The 20,022-nt window shown below is 43.6% G+C and overlaps 1 protein-coding gene and 1 long non-coding RNA gene across 2 annotated transcripts in view; one reads left to right on the forward strand and one right to left on the reverse strand.

The window, feature by feature from the left end:
* The window catches only part of SORCS3 (sortilin related VPS10 domain containing receptor 3), a 400,591-nt gene that overhangs the window by 332,375 nt on the left and 48,194 nt on the right, over positions 1-20,022 (reverse strand). The window lies entirely within an intron of this gene.
* Positions 12,423-13,435, forward strand: LOC120638888. Its single transcript, XR_005660918.1, has 2 exons — positions 12,423-12,490; positions 13,208-13,435. It is a non-coding gene; the product is annotated as an uncharacterized LOC120638888 (long non-coding RNA).

The following is a 20,022-nucleotide window of genomic DNA, read 5'->3' on the forward strand; positions in this document are numbered from 1 at the left end:
AGGCATTTCCTGGTTCTCTGATGGAAAGTTAGCATGGCCAAGGAGAGAGCAAAGTGTGACAGAAAATAAGATGTGTTTTCTCAAGCAACCAAAATACTCAAGAAGTTAACAGGAGGCTGGACAGGTGACACCAGGCATTTTCGAATTCCTTTGAAACCCAGCATTCAAAAGGACAGAGGGAGAAAGCAAGGAGTCACTTTTTAAACAGAGTCACTGTTTCAAATGTTTACTAAGCCCTGTTCAAAATAGCCACATCCCACGACCTTTCTCCTTATCAACAGCATTTAAAGAACTGCTGAATGCAGAATACTATACTAAAGTGCTTAGGAGAGTACAACAGAATTAGTAGGCATGATCCTTGCTGTCAGGGAGCTTATACTCTAGTGAGGGATTTTATATAAAAGAAATTATAGAAAAGAGGAGGTGATATAAAATTGAAACTAAAGGATCCAGGGGAATAAGTGAGTACTCTAATACTGAAGTGACAGTTAGGGGAATACAGAGTGGGGAGATGTGATTTCAGTCAGGGTCTGAAGATGGGGAGCGCAGTGGTCTGCCAGATGAGATGGAGGAGGGAGTTCCAGGTAGGAGGAAGGGTGTGAACGAGAAACATTTTTATAATCACCCTTCAGTCAACTACCGCATAATTAATGATAGAGCAATTGCTTTTTGTGGTTTAACATTTTTCCCTCTCCATTTTTATCTTTTTCCTATTTGATCAGCTTATAATGTGGATGTCAAGAGAAGAGCTAGTTTTCTGAAACAGATGTTAAGGGGAGTTGGAAATTCTTACCTGACCCACCAATTCTGGGAAGGTTTCCAAATGAATTTGGGACTTTGGAGATTCTTGTGCTAGCAAACACAACCAGACTAAACTCTATAGACTTCCAGGTGGGTGAGGAAGCCATTATGCCATGGAACTGGAGTCTTATCACTAAAACATCCTTTAATTTTATGTTTTACTTCTTTAAACAAACCGGAACAAATACTAAGTGTAGCTAATCATTCCCTGATTCCTTTGGTACTCATTGTAATAGCACTAATTACGATAAACACATTTGGAATTAATGTGCATGTCATATGCATATATCAATTCGTTTCTAATTTCCCATTGATTAACGTCCATGAAGGGAACGGGTTGTCAGGATTAACACATGGCTCATGTCTCGGGATGCAAGCGCGCTGGGGTCGGCAACAATCACGCACCAGGAAACCATCAGATGGCCGAGGTGAAATAGAACGAGGAGGATGAAGGAGGGGCCGTTCAGGCCCACCACCACCAACATTCTGCGTTCCTCAAGAGAGAGTCTGCAAGACCTTATCCACTGGAGCAACGTGGCCTATTGGAGAGAGAACCTGACTGGGAGTCAAAAGACGCTGGTCCCAGCCTCCTTCTACCACTGCTCTGCTGTGTGACCTTGGGTAAGTCACTTAACTACTCTGTGCCTCAGTTTTCTTATCTGTAAAATGGGGATAAAACACCTGTTTCCCCTCCTTCTTAGCCTGAGCACACTGTGTGGGGCAGAGACTGTGGTCTGAACTGATTATCTTGTACCTGCTCCAAAGCTTAGCACAGCAATTGGCACGTAATAAGCACTTAATAATTACCCTCATTGTTTTTATTACTATCCAAAGTAAGATTGCTTGACATAACCATCACATTCCCCTCACCCTTTCCCCAAACAGACCTGAATGAGTGCTAACCATGGTCATCGTTGACCCCGAAGAGCAATGACTCTAGAAGCTCTTGAGCCATACTCACTCACACACACACAAACCCACTTTCTGTAAAAATCAGACTCGGAGTTAATTATGTAGTCTTCTAGACGATCAACTCCTATGGGGCAGAGAATGAGTCTACCAATTCTGTTACACTCTACTTTCCCAAGCTCTTAGTTCAGCGCTCTGCATACAGTACAGCGTTTGGCACATAGTAAGCACTTCGATACCATGATTATTATGTTTCATCCATGTGTTTATGCTTCTAACATGTATTATCATTCTTTTACTCATGATTTTGCTTTACTTGATCTTTGTCTAGGATCAGCCTGGCCTAGTAGCAAACCACTGAACTGGGAGTCCGAAGACAAGGGCATGCTTCCAGCTCTAGCTGTTTGCCAACTGAATGCCCTCGGGCAATTCACTTAACCTCTCAGGGCCTCTGTTACCTCATCTGTGAAATAGGATTGACAAATTGTAAGTCCCATATGTGACAAGGCTGGTTACTGATCTCAATCTTTTTTCCTTCCCCAGAACTAAGACACTAATTGCTTAATAATTGCCATAATTGGTAGTTTTAGTAGTAGAATGGTCTTCTAGATGGATGTCCTGGACTAGTAGAGGGTGCCTGAGCCTTGTAGGCAGGAGACCTGGGTTCTAGTTTGGGCTTTTCCATTGCGCTATACTGTGCAGGCAAAAGCCTTTTCTTTTCCATGCCTTTTTCCTCCTCTGCAAAATGGGGATAATAATACCTGTTCCTTCCCAGCTCTGACTCACTAGGCCCCAGTCTGCCTTCTTCCTGGCATGCCCAAACACACTTCCGCTGGCACCAGCTCTCCTTTTGGACTCTGTGGAGATTTTAGGCCAAGTTCCAAGTGAAGCAAAAGTGAAGGGAGGGTGAGAGGGGTGCTTGGGACGATGGTGGTGGACCTCTCCTGACATGAGGGGCATCCTATGGGAGGTGGACCTGGGACAGCTGCCCCTTCTCGCCTAAGAGTCACAGGAAAGAAATGATGCCTTACTCCTCTGGAGACCCTTTGATATGCCATGCGACACTGGGAGATAGGCGATTTACAATCTCATTTTATGGATTCATGACCTATGGCAAGGTGAAGCAGCTAGCCATTGTTCAAATTTGGACAGACGAGAAAGCCAAAAATCAATGATATTTGACTGCTGCTGTGTGCAGAGGACTGTACTAAGAGCTTGGGAGAGTACAATAGCTGTGTGACTGTGGGCAAGTCACTTCACTTCTTGGCACCTCAGTGACCTCATCTGTAAAATGGGGATTAAGACTGTGAGCCCCACGTGGGACAACCTGATTTCCCTGTGTCTACCTCAGCGCTTAGAACAGTGCTCTGCACACAGTAAGCTCTTAACAAATACCAACATTATTATTATTACAATACAACAGAATTGGTAGACACAATCCCTGCCTACAGGGCATTTACAGACTAGAGAGGGAGACACACATTAAAATAAATTACAGATACGTACCTCAGTGCTGTGGGGCCATGGGAGGGGAGGATATCAAGTGTTTACAGGATACACATAAGTGCTTAGGCAATGCAGAAGGTAGAGGGACTAGGGGAAAATGAGGCTTTAGTAGGGGAAACTGTAGAGGAAACCACTTCACTTTCCCCTGACATTTTAAATCTTATTAAATGGAGGGCATAGGAAAGCACACTACCAGCCCATGCCCATCCACCCACCCACTCGCTTTTTTTTTGGTATTTGTTGAGGGCTATGTACCAGGTACTGCACTAAGCGCTGGGGAAGACACAGACTAATCATGTTAGACAGAGTCCATTCTCACATGGGGCTCACAGTATTAATGCGCATTTAATAGATGAGAAACCTGAGGCACAGAGAATTGAAATGGCTTTCCCGAGGTCACACAGCAGACAAGCGGCAGAGACAGGAATAAAACCTAGGTAGAATCCACAGTGCCCTTGCGGCCCTCTAGGTCACAGGAGGAAGCCATTAGCTCTGTAATCAATTGCCTCACACAGGATCTCAGGCCTGAAGTCTCAAGACTAAGGTTCATCCATCACCCCGATGAGAGACTCCTCCTTCATTCACACATCACACAAAGTAACTTCTAAAAGAGGGCAGCATCTTCTGGAGACATCAGGTCTCACGCCAAAAAAATAGAGCCAAGGAGTTCCCAGATCCCAACACCAAAACAGAAGTGTGACTACTGAACAGAGGTTGGGCCTGTCACTCTGGGAAACTTAGGACTTTGGTTAGTTGTGATGGCCCTCAGACTAGCTGACTTTTACTACAAAGGTTCTCCTTTTTAACTCCCTGAGTCATTCTCAGACTGAGGGAATTCTCCTGGGCAAAAGCTCCTTGTTCCATTTTTCTGTCATCAACCGGAACAAAATAGGAAACATTAACTGTCAGCATTTTGGAAACATGTTTACAAACAGTAAATAAAAGGCTTATTAGAGGATCTTCAGGTAAAATTGGGGCATCCGCCTCGCTGCCTTCAGGAGAAGTATTTAATGAGACCAGCAGGGGTGCAGGCTGCAGTCCTAGCAATGTGACTGGACTACCGCATCCACGAACACAAATCACCAAGGAAGACGCAGAAGAAAGAGGTTTTTCCCAAAATCCCATACACACATCCACTAGGTACAATCCCTAATGATTTGCCAGGGATGATGCAATAATCTCTGAGGCTTGGCACAGTGGATAGAGCATGGGCCTGGGAGTAAGAAGGACATGGGTTCTAATCCTGCCTCCACCACTTGTCTGCTGTGTGACCCTGGGCAAGTCACTTCACTTCCTCTGTTCTCAGTTACTTCATCTGTAAAATGGGGGTGGAGACTGTGGGCCCTACATGGGACAGGGACTGTGTCCAACTCGATTTGCTTGTGTCCACCCCAGCCCTTAGTACAGTGCCTGGCACATAGTAAGCACTTAACAAATACCATGATTATAATTATTTACCCTAGTCTAAAGGTCCTGGGAAGGAAACGTCACAACTTTCCTCAAAACTCTCCACTTTCTCCAAACAGCAGGCTAGAAAATCCAGTCCTAGCAGGCTTATGACCCTCCTCGTAATATTCGTAAGTAGGCAAAGTGTTTTAGTGATAGCGAAGCACGAGCTCTTTGATTCGCTCACTGTTCATATGCTTGTGCATAGACATACACCTATATTCATTATTTAAGTCTGAGTGATTTTAATTCCTGGTTTTTTGAACCCCTAAGACCTGTGTCTGACCAAGAATCCTGCACTGAACTGTCATACTTTCTTTAAACAGAAGCTCACACTATTTTCATTTTCAGTTCCACCTCCTCATGTAATTGCACCAAATTTCTGGTTCTAAAAGATCCACCTCCTTCATGACTGCAACCCACTAGGCTCATCTGCTTCCCACTATGTGTCTCAGCCACTTGCTTCACTACATCTTTAAATCACTTGAGGTTGTGCTTCAATATCACTAAAACACTTCCTCTACCCTTTTATAAACATCATGAGGAGGGCCATATGCTGACTAGGACTGGATTTTCTAGCCTTCTGCTTGGAGAAAATTTCCCCAAAGTCTTCGAGATTTTAGAGGATTCATCCTGAAAGCTCTCACATTTTAATGGGGAAGAGGAAAAAGGGGATGGCATGAACTCACTGTGGGCAGGGAGCAGCGTGGCACAGTGGAAAGAGCCCGGGCTTGGGAGTTAGAGTTCATGGGTTCGAATCCTGACTCTGCCGCTTGCCAGGTGTGTGACTTTGGGCAAGTCATTTAACTTCCCTGTGCCTCAGTTACCTCATCTGTAAAATGGGGATTAAAACTGTGAGCCCCACGTGGGACAACCTGATCTCCTTATATCCACCAGCACTTAGAAGAGTGTTTTGCACATAGTAAGCACTTAAACACCACCATTTATTCTACCAACTTTCATATTGCACTCTCCCAAGCACTTAGTACAGTGCTCTGCACACAGTAAGCACTCAATATATATGATTGATTGAGGGGATGAATGACTTCCCCTTCAACTGAGAATGCCACACTTCTACTACTGGGGAAGGGGGTTAGTTAGAGTACACTTTTCTATTTATACTCTGTATACATTCAATAAAATACTATTGAATTAACGAGCTACCCCCCATTATAAAGACCCTTCCTCTAAATGAGAAACATGTCAATTTGGTGCTATTTCACTGAGCCATCCCTTCATTTTCCACTACCCTGCTACTTGAAATCTTTGCCCCAGGGGTAACCTAAAAGGAAATCCACACTAAGCTAATTTCATTGAGCCACTAATGAAATTGCAACAAAGTAATATTCAAGCAAAGGAAAGAGACTTTTTTTTGTCCAAAATCCTAGCCTTGAGGTTGAAGTCTTTTGCAAGAAGACATATTCTTTAGGGGTTTCACAGATGAGAGGGGTAAGTAGTCAATCATATTTATTGAACATTTACTGTGTGCAGAGCACTGTACTAAGCACTTGGGGAACACAATGCAACAATAAACAGGTACGTTTCCTGCCCACAAAAAGCTGACAGTCTAGAGGGGTAGTCTGAGGGAAGTGAACTGGCCCTTGGTAGGCACCCAGGAACCCAGTCTCAGTGTGCTTGCTAGTAATAATAATTATGTTATTTAAGACCTATGTGCACAGCACTGTACTAAGCGCTGGGGTAGATACAAGTAAATCACGTTGGACACAGTCCCTGTCCCACGTGGGGTTCAGAGTCTCAATCCCCATTTTGCAGGTGAAGTAACTGAGGCACAAAGAAGTAAAGTGACTTACCCAAGGTCACACAGCAGATAAGTGGTGGAGTCGGGATTAGAACCCAAGACCTTCTGACTCCCAGGCCCATGCTCTACCCACTAAGCCATGCTGCTTCTCATGTAATGACGTAGAGGAATCTATTTATAGCATTCTCTCTACATATTTTTCATAGCCCCAGCCTGATGCACATACTCACCCTTTCCTCCATTTACAACATTTCCTAGAAGGTGCTTTGTATTTTTGCTAGATCTTCTGCAAAGGAGGTTCAAGACTCCTAGTATTTTTCCATTCCCTTTAGACGTAAACTCAATGCGGGCAGCGAACACGTCTACCAACTCCATTATATTGTACTCTTCTAAGCACTTAGTACAGTGCATTGTACTCAGTGAATGTGCAATAAGTGCAATTGATTGAGTTCCCCTCATTCGATTTGCTTTGACTTGATTTGATTTTCCAAACCTGTTACCTTGGCCTCTCTATCTGAATTAGAGATTTCTGGAAAGGATCCCATTTCCCCCAATGATACCTTTCCTCTTTCTAGAACTTTCTTCTCCTGATAATGAAGAGTTCTGACAAACCTCCAAATTATTTTGTTTAAAGATCAGTGGGCCTCCCTATGAACTTTGTTGTTAGTTGCGCACCAGTTATAGTGAAGTGGATTTCAAATGATTCAGAATACCATAATTAGGAGTCCCTATTCAGCTTGGCAGCACCAAGCCAATTAAAAAGGCTGCTTGTGTGCTTTGTGTGCATAATAAAGATCACCACAAGAATGATGGCTGCTAAATACTCTCTAGTAGGGCTGGGTTGTGATGAGAGAAAATGATCCAACCCATACCACCTAAGGATTGGGGTATTTGTTAAACAATTTACTATGTGCCAGGCACTGTACTACTGAGCTCTGGGGTGGATACAAGCAAATCTAGTTGGACGCTAAGTTTCTATTTCTGTTATGAGAGGCAGAGTAGCAGAAAGAAAAAAATTTGAGTTATCCTCAGACTGTAAGGAGGACTACGTGGAAGAGAAGAGTGACGAAGGCTGGATATCAGACTGCCAGCGTTCTTGTCACTGCTTCTTAGTGTGCGTGAAACATATCGAAAGCACAAATCCTTATCAAAATGTGCATTCAAAGCCAACTCCAGGCCATCTTTATTTCATTTGATCAGCCACAAAATACAGAGACAGGAGCATCTTTCATTATCCTGGCCTCATTTCAGGCTCTGGCCAGAAGAGAACCGATTGTTTTTCTCCCTCTTTTTAAGAGGATGATTCACCATTACTACGATTGTCATCTTTGGATCTAACTGGGAAATGCTCCTTTTTCACCCAATGTAGCAGAGACACAGTAAAGCCCAGACGGTTGTCAGCTCATAAAAACAGCAAACCCAGGCTGGGGTTAGGAGGAAATGTGGGAAAATAATGAGGGATCCTCAGCTGTTCACTTTTGGGAAGAAGCTCTCAATAGCCACCCGGAGTTTCTTGAATCCCCAGTAATAATGTTCAAGTTATTTTCCAAGCCAATTTTTGAAAGTGCTGAATGCCTGGAATAAGTGTGAGCTACAATACAGTAGTGGGGCTCCCAGAGGCAAGATCCAGGCCCCCTGCCCACCTGCATTCAGCAGTCAGGAAGACCACCTGAACTCAAAGCAGTAGAATGGGCACTTACTGAGAGCACTTCAGCGTCTTGCCAGTCTGAGCCAACTCAGTCTGCCTGTTTCTGACACAGAAAAGAGAATTCAAGCTAAACACCCCCTGAAAAGACTTTGTTTCTTAAAAAAAAAAAAGATGGGGAAGAGCACAGTAGTAATGACATTTATTGATATATAGATAAGGGGGGGGGTCCCTTCTTCTTCGTCATAGATGATCCACTGAAGGGGACACTCACCTCTGAGCACATGTGTGGCTGAAAAGGCCAAATCAGGATCCACAGTCCTGGCCAAACAAAATACCCCAATCCAGAAACACGGTGTTATCGTCATCCCTGGGGAACTAATGACCAGAGCTCCCAGGTTCTAAATTTAGCACATTGGACTCCCGTTCCAGAAGTCCTCTCCACCCACCATCTACCCTCTCCACACACCTCAGACTCATGTCATATTTATATTTATAGGTTACCCCACAGTAAGTCCTCAATATGACTGATATTTTGAAACCACCTCAACTGGGCATTACTCAACTTTTGCTACCATGATCGAGAGACTCCCTTCTACCAGAGACTCCCTTCTACCACTCCCTTCTGTGTTGCCTTCGCATTTGGATTTGCCTCCTTTATTCACCTCTCCCTCAGCCCCACAGCATTTGCATACATATCCATATATTTATATTAATGTCTGTATCTCCTTCTACTGTAAGCTCATTGTGGGCAGGGAACACGTTTACCAACTCTGTTCCACTGTACTCCCCTAGGTGTTTAGTAGAGTGCTCTGGAAACAGTAAGCATTCAAATACGACTGATTGGTTGATGAACATTTGATTATCAGCAGTTCTTAGATTCTACTTGACAGTGCAGAACTCTAGTGATATACTACCAAGACCCCTCCTAGTTCAGCTAAGAGCTACTTCACCAAGTGACCTGCTAATATTATTGCCTCTATTGTCCTAGGACCGTTTTCTTGTAACTGTATTTTTCCCTCCAACTTTGTGCCTGTCACATCAATGAATTAAGATGAGATCTCCCAAAGGTAAAGATTAGCCAGGCATAAAAAAGAAAGATCAAGTTGGAAAGTCATGAACCCAAAGAGAAAATGCTAAAAAAAAAAACTGTTCCAAGCTTCAGTATTTTTTTCCCTGCTTGAAACTCCCCGCCCCACCTCCCCTCCCCCCGGCCCCGGTTTGAATCCACCAAATCACAGCTCTCCCAATCTTCAAAATCATTCTAGAAACCTTACCTCCTCCAGGAGAGTTTCCCGGACTAATCTCCAGCACCCCCAATTCGGGCTAATCCAACATCCACCCTTGTTGTAAATACTTCAGCCTGTAAATACTTCAGAGGCCTAAAGGGCTTAAAGGTGGGAGTCAGGAGCCCAGGGTGCTGGACCTGGCTATACTACTAAGATGACCCCTTGCTAGTCTCCTTTCCCAACTCCTCCTCCAGACCGAGGAGGAATGGACCAATTCAACAGCTAAAGTGAGATTTGGAACAGAGGTCGCAGTGAGCTGCTAGAAGTATGAACTCTGCCGCTCCTGTTTCTACTCTAACTCTCCTTCCAAGAACAAACCATCCAGCTGGTACAGGAAATCCTAACCCCATAACACTGAGGCATGAGAAGCAGCATGGCTTAGTGGATAGAGCACAGCCCTGAAAGTCATAAGGACCTGGATTCTAATCCTGGTTCTTCCACTTGTCCTCTCTGTGACTGGGGCAAGTCACTCACTTCTCTCTGCCTCAGTTACCTCATTGGTAAAATGCAGATTAAGGCTGTGAGCCCCATGTGGGACAAGGACTATATCCAACCTGATTTATCTACCCCAGTGCTTAGTACAGTGCCAGGCACATAGTAAACACTTGACTTGATTCTATTTATTGCTATTGTTCTTGTCTGTCCATCTCCCCCGATTAGACTGTAAGCCCATCAAAGGGCAGGGACTGTCTCTATCTGTTACCGATTTGTACCTTCCAAGCGCTTAGTACAGTGCTCTGCACATAGTAAGCGCTCAATAAATACTATTGAATGAATGAATGAATGAATGACAAATACATTTTTTTAAAAAGTGAGGAAATGTGGCCCGAACATTTTCCTTCTAGATTGTGGGCAGAGAATGTGTCTACCAACTCCGCTGTATATTCCCTCCCAAGTGCTTAGTACAGAGTGCTAAGTTTACACAGAGTTTACAGAGTACAGAGTTTACACAGTAAACGCTCAGTAAATACCACTGACTGATAATGACTCAGCAGTAAAAGATGATCTGCATCTCAAGTCTTCCCACACTGGCCATTCCTTGGGACAATGTTTGCAAGCACTGCCATTTGAGATCTCCTGGATAAAACTCAATCCCAGGTATCACCCACTCCCATAACGGGAACAGAAAGGAAAGCGGATGATATCATCTGGCTTTCATGTCAGTTGGCCTTTCCCCAAGGATTTGTTCCAAATCAAGATTGACTAAAATCACAGATGTTTGGAGTCAGTCAGAAATGCCTTTGCTCTCTCCTACATCAGTCTAGACAGAAGAGCAGTTTGTTTTTCATAAATTCACTGAGGTTTTGGCAAGTCTGATTGCCCTAGCAGGATCACTGGTGTCCTACCCAGCAGGGTTCATGGAGCTACTATCGCTGCTGGGCCCGGAGATAGTTTATCCTGTAATCTGCTTTCCTCCCCTCAAGCAGAATCTGACTCAGAGGAGTATATGGTGAAGGATACACATCAATCTGAGTTTATGGCACCATCTGAAAAGGTCACCATGGAGTTGCCAAGGGCCAATGTTTAAGCTCAGGCTAAGAAAGAAACAACTAGAAGACAAATCAGTCAGGATCAGTGGTCTTTTCTTGAAGGACATCCCTCACTGTAGCTTAAAGGACCAACCCACTTCTATGTCCCACCATCTAACTTCCCATCAGTTGAAAGTGAACCCTGATGGAAGCATCCAGAGGAACTGGCCATGCCAAGTTAGTTTAGCAGCATCAAACAAAGAAGATCACTTCCCTAGAGTCTACTTTGCTTCAGGCACATTTAGAAAAGATGTGAACATGAATTCTTGACCGCCTATTCGGTTGAGATTAGAACCATTTTCATATGGAAAGGGCCAACCCATTACTCATTAAACTTTTCCATCAGATGCCTAAGAAGTGTAGGCTCAAATTAAAGTTAGGGGCTGGCTGACTTAATAATCAACTTTTCAGGTCATTATCTCCAAAGTAACTTCAGCAATAAACAGATGCACTAGGACATCCAATTTGGTCCTCAAAAAGATGGCAGCAGCTTTCCTTAAGTGGAGCACTCTGCCCTTCACCCAGGTTGATGATACAAAGCAGCTGATTCTTGGAATTTTAAGTCACAAATCATGTTGGGTAAAGTCAATTTGTTTTCTGGTGGAATTAACTGCCCAACATATTTATTTTAATGACCTCTTGGAGCAGAATGTTTTATCTGGCTGATTAACTTTTTGTCACATTCCCAATTGGGGAGGAAGCCATCATTTTTCAGAAAGTGGGGAAGCAACATAGACGGCTGGAAAGAACATGGGCCTGGGAGTCAGAGAACCTGGGTCTGAATCCCAGCTGTGCCACAGGGATTCGGTCCAACGAGATCATCTTGTATCTAGCCCAGCACTTAGTACAATGCCAGGCACATAGTAAGCACTTTAAAAGTACCATTTAAAAAATGTGCTTCCTCCACTCACAGGTCCCTGAAGCTCTGTGAATTATCTGGGGTAGAGATGAGACAATCAGGTAGGACGCAGTCCCTGTCCCACAAGGGGCTCCCAGTTTGAATTGGAGGTAGTAGGATTTAATCCCCATTTTACAGATGAGGTAACTGAGACTCAAAGATGGTAAGTGACTTGCCCAAGCTCACACATTCGGCCACAGGTATGACTAGACCTTATGAACCAATCATGAGGGATTCCTCTCCTAGGTGGGTGTTAGAAGGACTTCTTTTATTTCCTCTCCATGCATGTCATTTGTAATTCCATGGAAAATGTCCACAAAAGCCTTTTTATTGATATTTTTTCATGCCCTTCCCTTCCTCCCTTACTGTACACTTGTGGTCCTCCACCCCCGTTGGGCTGACTGTGTCCATTAACCCAAACTGACCCCATAAATTTTCTTTTTTAAAAAAAACAAAAGCTTGTCTCACTACAGCCTGACCCCTTCCTGCCATGCAAATTCGTTGCAGCCACCCACCCCACCCCCCTCCAGATTTAGGGTTCTTAGAACCACAGGGTCACAATGGAATAAAGGTACAAGGGTGGTCCCCTTCCAGGTCAGTTCTCCTAGAGTTCCACACCTTGGGGTCTCATGTAGGCATTACAAGGAAGCTGCATGGCAGGGAAGGCAGGTCCATCATGAAGATGGAAAAAAAAATCCTACATGAACAGTGAGTTCATATTACTGGGCTGGTATCTAATCTATCTAAAGCTACTTGTATAGCCCGCAAGGACAGACTGTGGGGAAGTCTGGAAGCTCTTTGTGGGCAGGGATCATCTATAGGTACTATTTTGTATTGTACACTAATAATAATAATGGTATTTGTTAAGTGTTACTATACACAAGGCACTGTACTAAGCACTGGGGTAGCTACAAGATATTCAGGTTGGACACAGTCCCTGGTCCACACAGGGCTCCCTGTCTCAATCCCCATTTTAATAATAATGTTGGTATTTGTTAAGCATTTACTATGTGCAGAGCACTGTTCTAAGCGCTGGGGTAGATACAGGGTAATCAGGTTGTCCCACGTGAGGCTCACAAGTCTTAATTCTCATTTTACAGATGAGGTAACTGAGGCACAGAGAAGTGAAGTGACTTGCCCACGGTCACACAGCTGACAAGCGGTGGAGCCGGGATTAGATCCCAGGTCCTTCTGACTCCCAGGCCTATATCCTATCCACTAGGCCATGTTGCTTCTCTCCCAAGTACTCTCCCAAGTACTTATAGTGCTCGTCACACAATAAGCATTCATATGCCATTGATTGGTGGACTTTGAGGAGGTGGAAATTTAAAGAGCTCTGGGTGAGAAAAGAAAAAACAAAAAAAAACTAGTTTCCAGAGTGACAGATGGGGCTGCCTTGTAGAACTGAGCTTCTTGCTTTGACAGGACATAACAGACGCCAGGTGGTCATGGAAAAGAAACCACCGCTGCAACTCATATCAGAGAGAGACAGAGATAACACTGACCCAGATTCAATACTGTATCCAGATTCCTAAAACAGTATTCTCTCTGCGAAGCATTGTTTCCTTCCCAAACAATGAGCCAAAAGTTAGCTGGCACAATATAGTATATTCTACAGGTGCAGTTTAGTAAACACATCCATGTTGCTTTCTAGAGCTACTTAAAATGTTTCCCCTCCAAGAAGACACTTGGAGATTGTGTTCATTATTCATTATTTTAGCATATACCTGTAAAATGAAACCAAGAATTTCAGCACAGAGAACATAATGGAATTTCCATCTGTGAGGCCTCTGGTGAAGGGGGTGTACACACATACACACGCATACTTGAACAGGGATTTCCAATCTCTCTGATACAAAGGAACATGCCTAAAGTCAAAATGCACATCAGACACAGACTCCTCAGGGTGACTGAACTGAAAACAGGTCCATTAAGATTCAGTCTGGGATTCCATAAGGAAATTCATTCCTCGCAAGAATTCTGGGATACAGTGCTGCCCAAACTCTAACTCCTCCCAGCTCTTCTTTATCCTTCAAATGAAGCCAAGGTTTCCCCTCAGATCCAAAACTCAAAAAATGTTTTTGCAAATGAAGAAAATCCAAACAACCTTGCCTGCTGCCTATCATAGATTTATCTCCCACTCTGGGCTTTCGCCAGACCCTGTTAGCCTATCACTCCCATCCAGTCAAGCCTCTTCTTGAGGTAATAAATCTTCACTTTTTAGATTTAATTTATAGACTTTGCTGCAATCTTCAAGTCCAATAACTTTCTCCGGGAGTTTATGACTGTCTGAACTAGTTCTACTGAAGTTTCTTATCCCCTGTTTGTGATCTCAGTTCCTTGATTTTTTTTAATGACAAATTTTTCAGCCAGTATTTATTTATTCAACGAAAAAGTTCTTTAAAGTCGCCTACAGGACAATTTGCTTACAGTGACAATAAACTCAAAGCCCTCTGTCTTCAGTGTAATTTAGATTTCCTAGTGAGGTAGCATACTTGTGGACAAAGTATTGTTGGGGAGAAAGAAAATGGAAGAGACAGGTGAAGGAAACACAAGAGAGAGAGACATACATCTGCTCTCCCTTTTTATTTCCTCCTGATATACCATTTAGCTTTTCAGCTGCTAGAAAATCTCTTTTTCCAAAAAGCACCCAAAGAAATACAGAAAGAGTAATTAGTTTCTGCATAGAGATGGAAAGAGGGATTAAAATAGTCTACTTTCATCAGTGGACAATCCCTTAAAATGCCATCCACATTCCTGTTCACTTTTGGACTAGAAATTATTACTAACTTGCTAAGATTAGATGCAGTTCTGCCTGGAGATGTGGTAATTTTTTTAATAATGGCATTTGTTACTCACTATATAATAATAATATTAATAATAATTGTGGCATTTGTTAAGCGTTTACTATGTGCCAGCCACTGTAGTAAGTGCTGGGGTGGATACATGCAAATTGGGTTGGACACAGTCCCGGACCCAACTGGGGACTCATAATCCTAATCCCAATTTTACAGATGAGGTAACTGAGGCACAGAGAAGTTAAGTGACTCACCTAAGATCACACAGCGCACAAGTGGCGGAGACAGGATTAGAACCTAGGTCCTTCTGACCCCCAGGTTCATGCTCTATCCACACCAGGTACTGTTCTAACTGCTGGGATAGATATAAAACAATCAGGTTGGACACAGTTCGTATCCCAAATGGGACTCTCAGCTTTAATCCCCAGTTTTGGATGAGGTAACTGAGGCAGAGAAGTTACTTGCCCAAGGTTACACAGCAGATAAGAGAAGCAGCATAGCTTAGTGGAAAGAGCACAGGCTTGAGAGTCAAAGGATGTGGGTTCTAATCCCAGTTCCACCACTTGTCTGCTGTGCGTCTTTGGCAAAGCCCAAACTTTTCTGCTCTTGTAGAATGGGGATTAAGACTGTGAGCCCCAGGTGGAACTACCTGATTACCTTGTACTTACCCCAGGCTTAGAACAGTGCTTGTCACATAGTAAGCACTTAACAAATGCCATAATTATTAAGAGGCAGAGGCAGGATTAGAACCCAGGACCTCTCACTCCTAGGTCCGTGCCCTTTCCACTAGGTCATGCTACTTCTCTGGGAATGACTAGAGATTCAGTCGTTAGTTTGTTTCCAAGTATAAATTGTGAGATCGCGGCTTTTATAGAATTTCCCTGATAACTTCCTCAAGAGGCCAAATTTAAGCTAGGGATGAAATGATGCACTGGGTTATGCACGGGTTTAGGAATCAGAGAACTTGGGTTCTAATCCAGCTGTACCAACTGCTGGCTGTGTGACCTTAGGCAAGTCACTTCTCTGTGCCTCAGTTTCCTCCATTATAAAATGGGGATTCAACATCCATTCTCCATCCTACTTAGACTGTGGGACAGGAATTGTGTCCAAATTGATTAACTTGCTTCTATACCACACATAGAACTGTGCTTGTCACATACTAAGCACTTAAACACCATAATAATTATTTTGAGATTACTACAGGAAGATAAGCATATCCAAAACATAAGTGATTTTCTATCTTCTCACCGGAGAGACTCGCAACCCAGAGGTGAATGAAAACTCTCACCACGGTACGATTGAACTGAACAGATCCATGGGGCAAAAATGCCCAAGAAAACAGAAGCTTGAAATGTCTTCAACCCAGCAGCAAAATCATATTGTTTTATTGATATTTGACTCATCAGCAACAGTAAGTAGTTGAAGAAACATTTTGAATTACCCAAAAACAAAAGAGTCTCATGCCCCTGGGGAGCAATCCCAGAAGTGCAGCAGGTCAGAGAAGCTGGATCCAAAAGTAGCCACAGTGAACTGGCAAGTAGAAACCAGGAACAATAGACACAATTCCAGTTTGGGAAGAAAGGGAAATAGTGACCTCCTAACAGCATTAGTTCTTCAAAAGACTGAAAGAAGCTAGCCTGAGTAGAAGCATGAAGCAACGTTACCCAGTGGATAGAGTATGGACCTGTGTGTCAGAAGACCTGGATTCTGATCCCAGCTCCACCACCTGTCTGCTGTGTGACACTGGACAATTTATATAACTTCTCTGTTTCCTCATCTGTAAAATGTGGATTAACACTGTGAGCCCCATATGGGACATGGACTGCGTCCAACTTGATCAGTTTGTATCTATCCCAGCGCTTAGTATAGTGTCTGGCACTATAAATAAGTAAGCACTTTAAATACCATAAAGAAACAAAAAAAAAGCATTGAGAGGAGCAAGGAGGCATTCAGAGTCCCAGCCCCCACAGGCCCTTAAGGGCAAATCTTATCTTCCTTTTAGTGTTCTGTTAACTCATCCTTAAAATGGTGATAAACCATTCTCCCTCTCCCTTAGAATGGGCGCCCCAAATGAAACAGAGACTGTCCACACACATTCATATTTTATTTCCCCCAGCGCTTAGTATGGCGATAAGCACAGATAGTGCTTAATACAATTATTATAAATTGTCATCCACCCCTTCTACCCATTCTGCCATAACCACGCTGACAGCTCCCCCAGACCTGAAGTGGGGGAGGGAAAGAGCAAAGGTACTCCATCCGGCTATGTTGCCAACATTCAGAATCTCCACTGGTATTCAATACTTTTGGTGACAGAAAGCCAACACTTCAGAATATCTGAATCAGTTCAAGTCAGAACCCATATGTTTGGATTCTTAGCTCATCATCACCATCAGTATCAGAGGGTCTACTTTGGGAAGAACATCCTGTGAGGCCCTTGGAAGCACTCAGAATAGAAAACATGGCCTCTGCCCTCAAGGGGCTTATATTTACAATTCAATGTTAACTTAGTCAAGCCAAGAGCCAAGGGTAATTGAATTCTCCCAAGAAGAGAACTTGGAGATAGTTCTGGCTGGTTTTATATTGTCCTCATCAAGAGTTTACTAGTTTTCAAAGTACTGTGCTAAGTGTTAGGGTAGAGGCAAGCAAATCTGATCAGACAGTCCCTGCCCAACAGAGAGGCAGGGAGGTCACAGTTTAAGAGGTAGGGAGAGCAGTTCTCTTGTTCCCACTTTAAAATGAGGCAATTAACTGATTCCCGAAGAGGTCATGTGACTTGCCTCATGTCACATAGCCGGACAGTGGGAGAGCTGGGATTAGAACAGTGGTCTCCTAATTCCCAGGCCCTTGCTCCTTCCACTGGGCTGTGTGGCCTCCCACATCTTGGTTGTTCTCATATCACCTTCATACCTGGCTTCCATGTCCTCATAAAAATAAAATAAATAAAAATGGTGGTATTTGTTAAGCGCTTACTATGTGCAAAGCACTGTTCTAAGCGCTGGGGGATACAAGGTAATCAGGTTGTCCCACGTGGGGCTCACAGTTTTAATCCCCATTTTACAGATGAGGTAACTGAGGCACAGGGAAGTTAAGTGACTTGCCCAAAGTCACACAGGTGGCAAGTAGCGGAGCCAGGATTCGAACCCATGAACTCTGACTCCCAAGCCCGCGCTCTTTCCACTGTACCATGCTGCTTCTCTAAAAGCAACAGCAATTTCTGGTAAGCTCCTTGTGGGCAAGGATCGTCTATAACCTACTCTTTTGTACTGTACTCCCCCGAGCGCTTAGTACTCCACATATAGTAAGCACTCATCGAATACATCTCCTCTCTAGAATCCCATATCCCCTCACCCTCAAGGGAAAGTCCATTCTCTCTGGAATTCCCAGCTCCAACAGAGAGACTAGGGCATTAAGTGCATCCTGTCAAATCCACCTTCCCTCGTAGAGGGCAGATCCTTCCTTAATGTCAGCTCCTTGGCAGATTGAACCCGTCTCTAGACTGTAAGCTCACTGTGGGCAGGGAATGTGGCTGTTATATTGTACTCTACCAAGTGCTCAGTATTCATTCATTCAATTGTATTTATTTTGTGCCTACTGTGTGCAAAGCACTGTACTAAGCACTTGGGACTGTACTAAGTGCTTGTACAGTGCTCTGTACACAGTAAGTACTCAGTAAATACAACTGACTGACTATTTGACCTTCACCATGAGCAGTTGGCTGCCATCCCTCTGTTCACCGGTTCCCTGGGTTAGGCAGACAAAATAAGCCCGAACTTTAATTAGCTGACCCTTACCCTGCCGGAGAGGACAGCTAACTCCATCATTCATTCCCTGAGGTCACAGCAGGCTGTACATTTCCCCTAGCACAGTCTGGAAGAATATTCAGGGAATGAGGTGAAGATGACCTGCTGACCCTGGTCTCTGCTCTGTGCTCATTAACAAGTGGGCTTTGACTTTTTTTAATCTCCTGAACAAGCTCAACAACATTTCATCTTTCAATTAAAAATGTCGCAACAAAATTAATTTGATTATCACCAGGGAAATTAAGACGCCTGCAAATAAATTCTACCCACAGCCCAATTTCAGGTGGTTGATACACTGGATGTTGGAACTAGTATGAACAAGAGGGGAGAACTAACAAAATGAGTTTTCCAGATTTAAAAAATAAAAGTGAACCTAATCACAGTCACAATTCATATTTAACCCAAGGTTCAGTACACTACATAGCCACATTACCCCAGGTACAGAGATCAGGAAAATTCAGATGGTGCCTACATCCTGCTACTTTGGTGACCAAGGAGATTTTAATGGCCAAAGAAAATCACTGTAGACAGGTTAAATTTGAATGTCTGGGCTCCACAGGGAAAGCCAGAAACTATCAAGTGGATTGAACTATTTCCAGCATTCTCCCCCAACGGTAGGTTGAACTTAACATTAGAGAGAAAGCAAAGAATGTTCAGACTTCTCGAGACCCTCTCCTGTGAAAATAGAACGCTTTGAAATCCACACCCACATACAGATTAATAGGTACGGATTTTAGCCATTTCTCTTCCAGGGCAAAGAAATGAATAGGAAAAAAAAAAAGACCTATGCTTAATATTCAAGGTCTGTGGAATTATAAAATCAAACTTCTCAGCAAAATAGATTTGGGAGTCAGATTGCTGCGGAAAAGGGGCAAAAAGCACCAGAGCCTATAAAACCAAAGGAATTGCCTACCCACCAGTGACTGTTTGCAGACCTCTTCAAATTTACCTAGAGATTTCATGTGATATGGAGAAGCCTCAAGTGGACAGACAGCTATTCAACTAGTCCATAGAAACCTACCAGCGCCTTCGAGCACCATTAGCTTTCCTTTTCCCCATCAGATCTCAATGCTGGAGACAACATTTTGCTTTGTGTTCCCACCCCAATGTCTCCAGAGTAGCACACCCCTTTCCCCGGAGTTTGGGAAGCTCAATTAGATTATTTTTCCAAGAGACTGATAAGGGAAGGCAAACCCGAGATATACTCTTCTTCCTGGACCCTCTGCTTATCTTCAGACCACACAATTCCCTTCCCATAAAACCTAGAGATTAACCCTCAAATATCCTGGCTAAATTAGCCAGGGTTTGAGAGCCAATTTATGGTCCACATTTATGGCCAAAAGAAGAGGAGGAAGATCATTTTGGAGAAGGCTTCTCATCCACTCAGTCTAGCTTTGGCCCTTAGATTTGGGTAACTCAGCCACACAAACAGTAATTTACCTACTCACCCATTTATGGAGATTGTAATTTGCTTTATTAACTCCGTGTCCCCTGGGCAGGTGAGGGGTACCCTGGTACAAGAACTCTGTGGACTATCAAATTTTTTGGTGATTACCACATTAAAGTAAGCTCATGAGAAGGGTTTGTGAAGTGCACCAGGTGGCAACAGAGCAGGCCATATTCATTCACAGCTGTGCTG

The sequence above is a fragment of the Ornithorhynchus anatinus genome, chromosome 16 (genome assembly GCF_004115215.2).
Source record: "Ornithorhynchus anatinus isolate Pmale09 chromosome 16, mOrnAna1.pri.v4, whole genome shotgun sequence".
NCBI classification, from domain to species: domain Eukaryota; kingdom Metazoa; phylum Chordata; class Mammalia; order Monotremata; family Ornithorhynchidae; genus Ornithorhynchus; species Ornithorhynchus anatinus.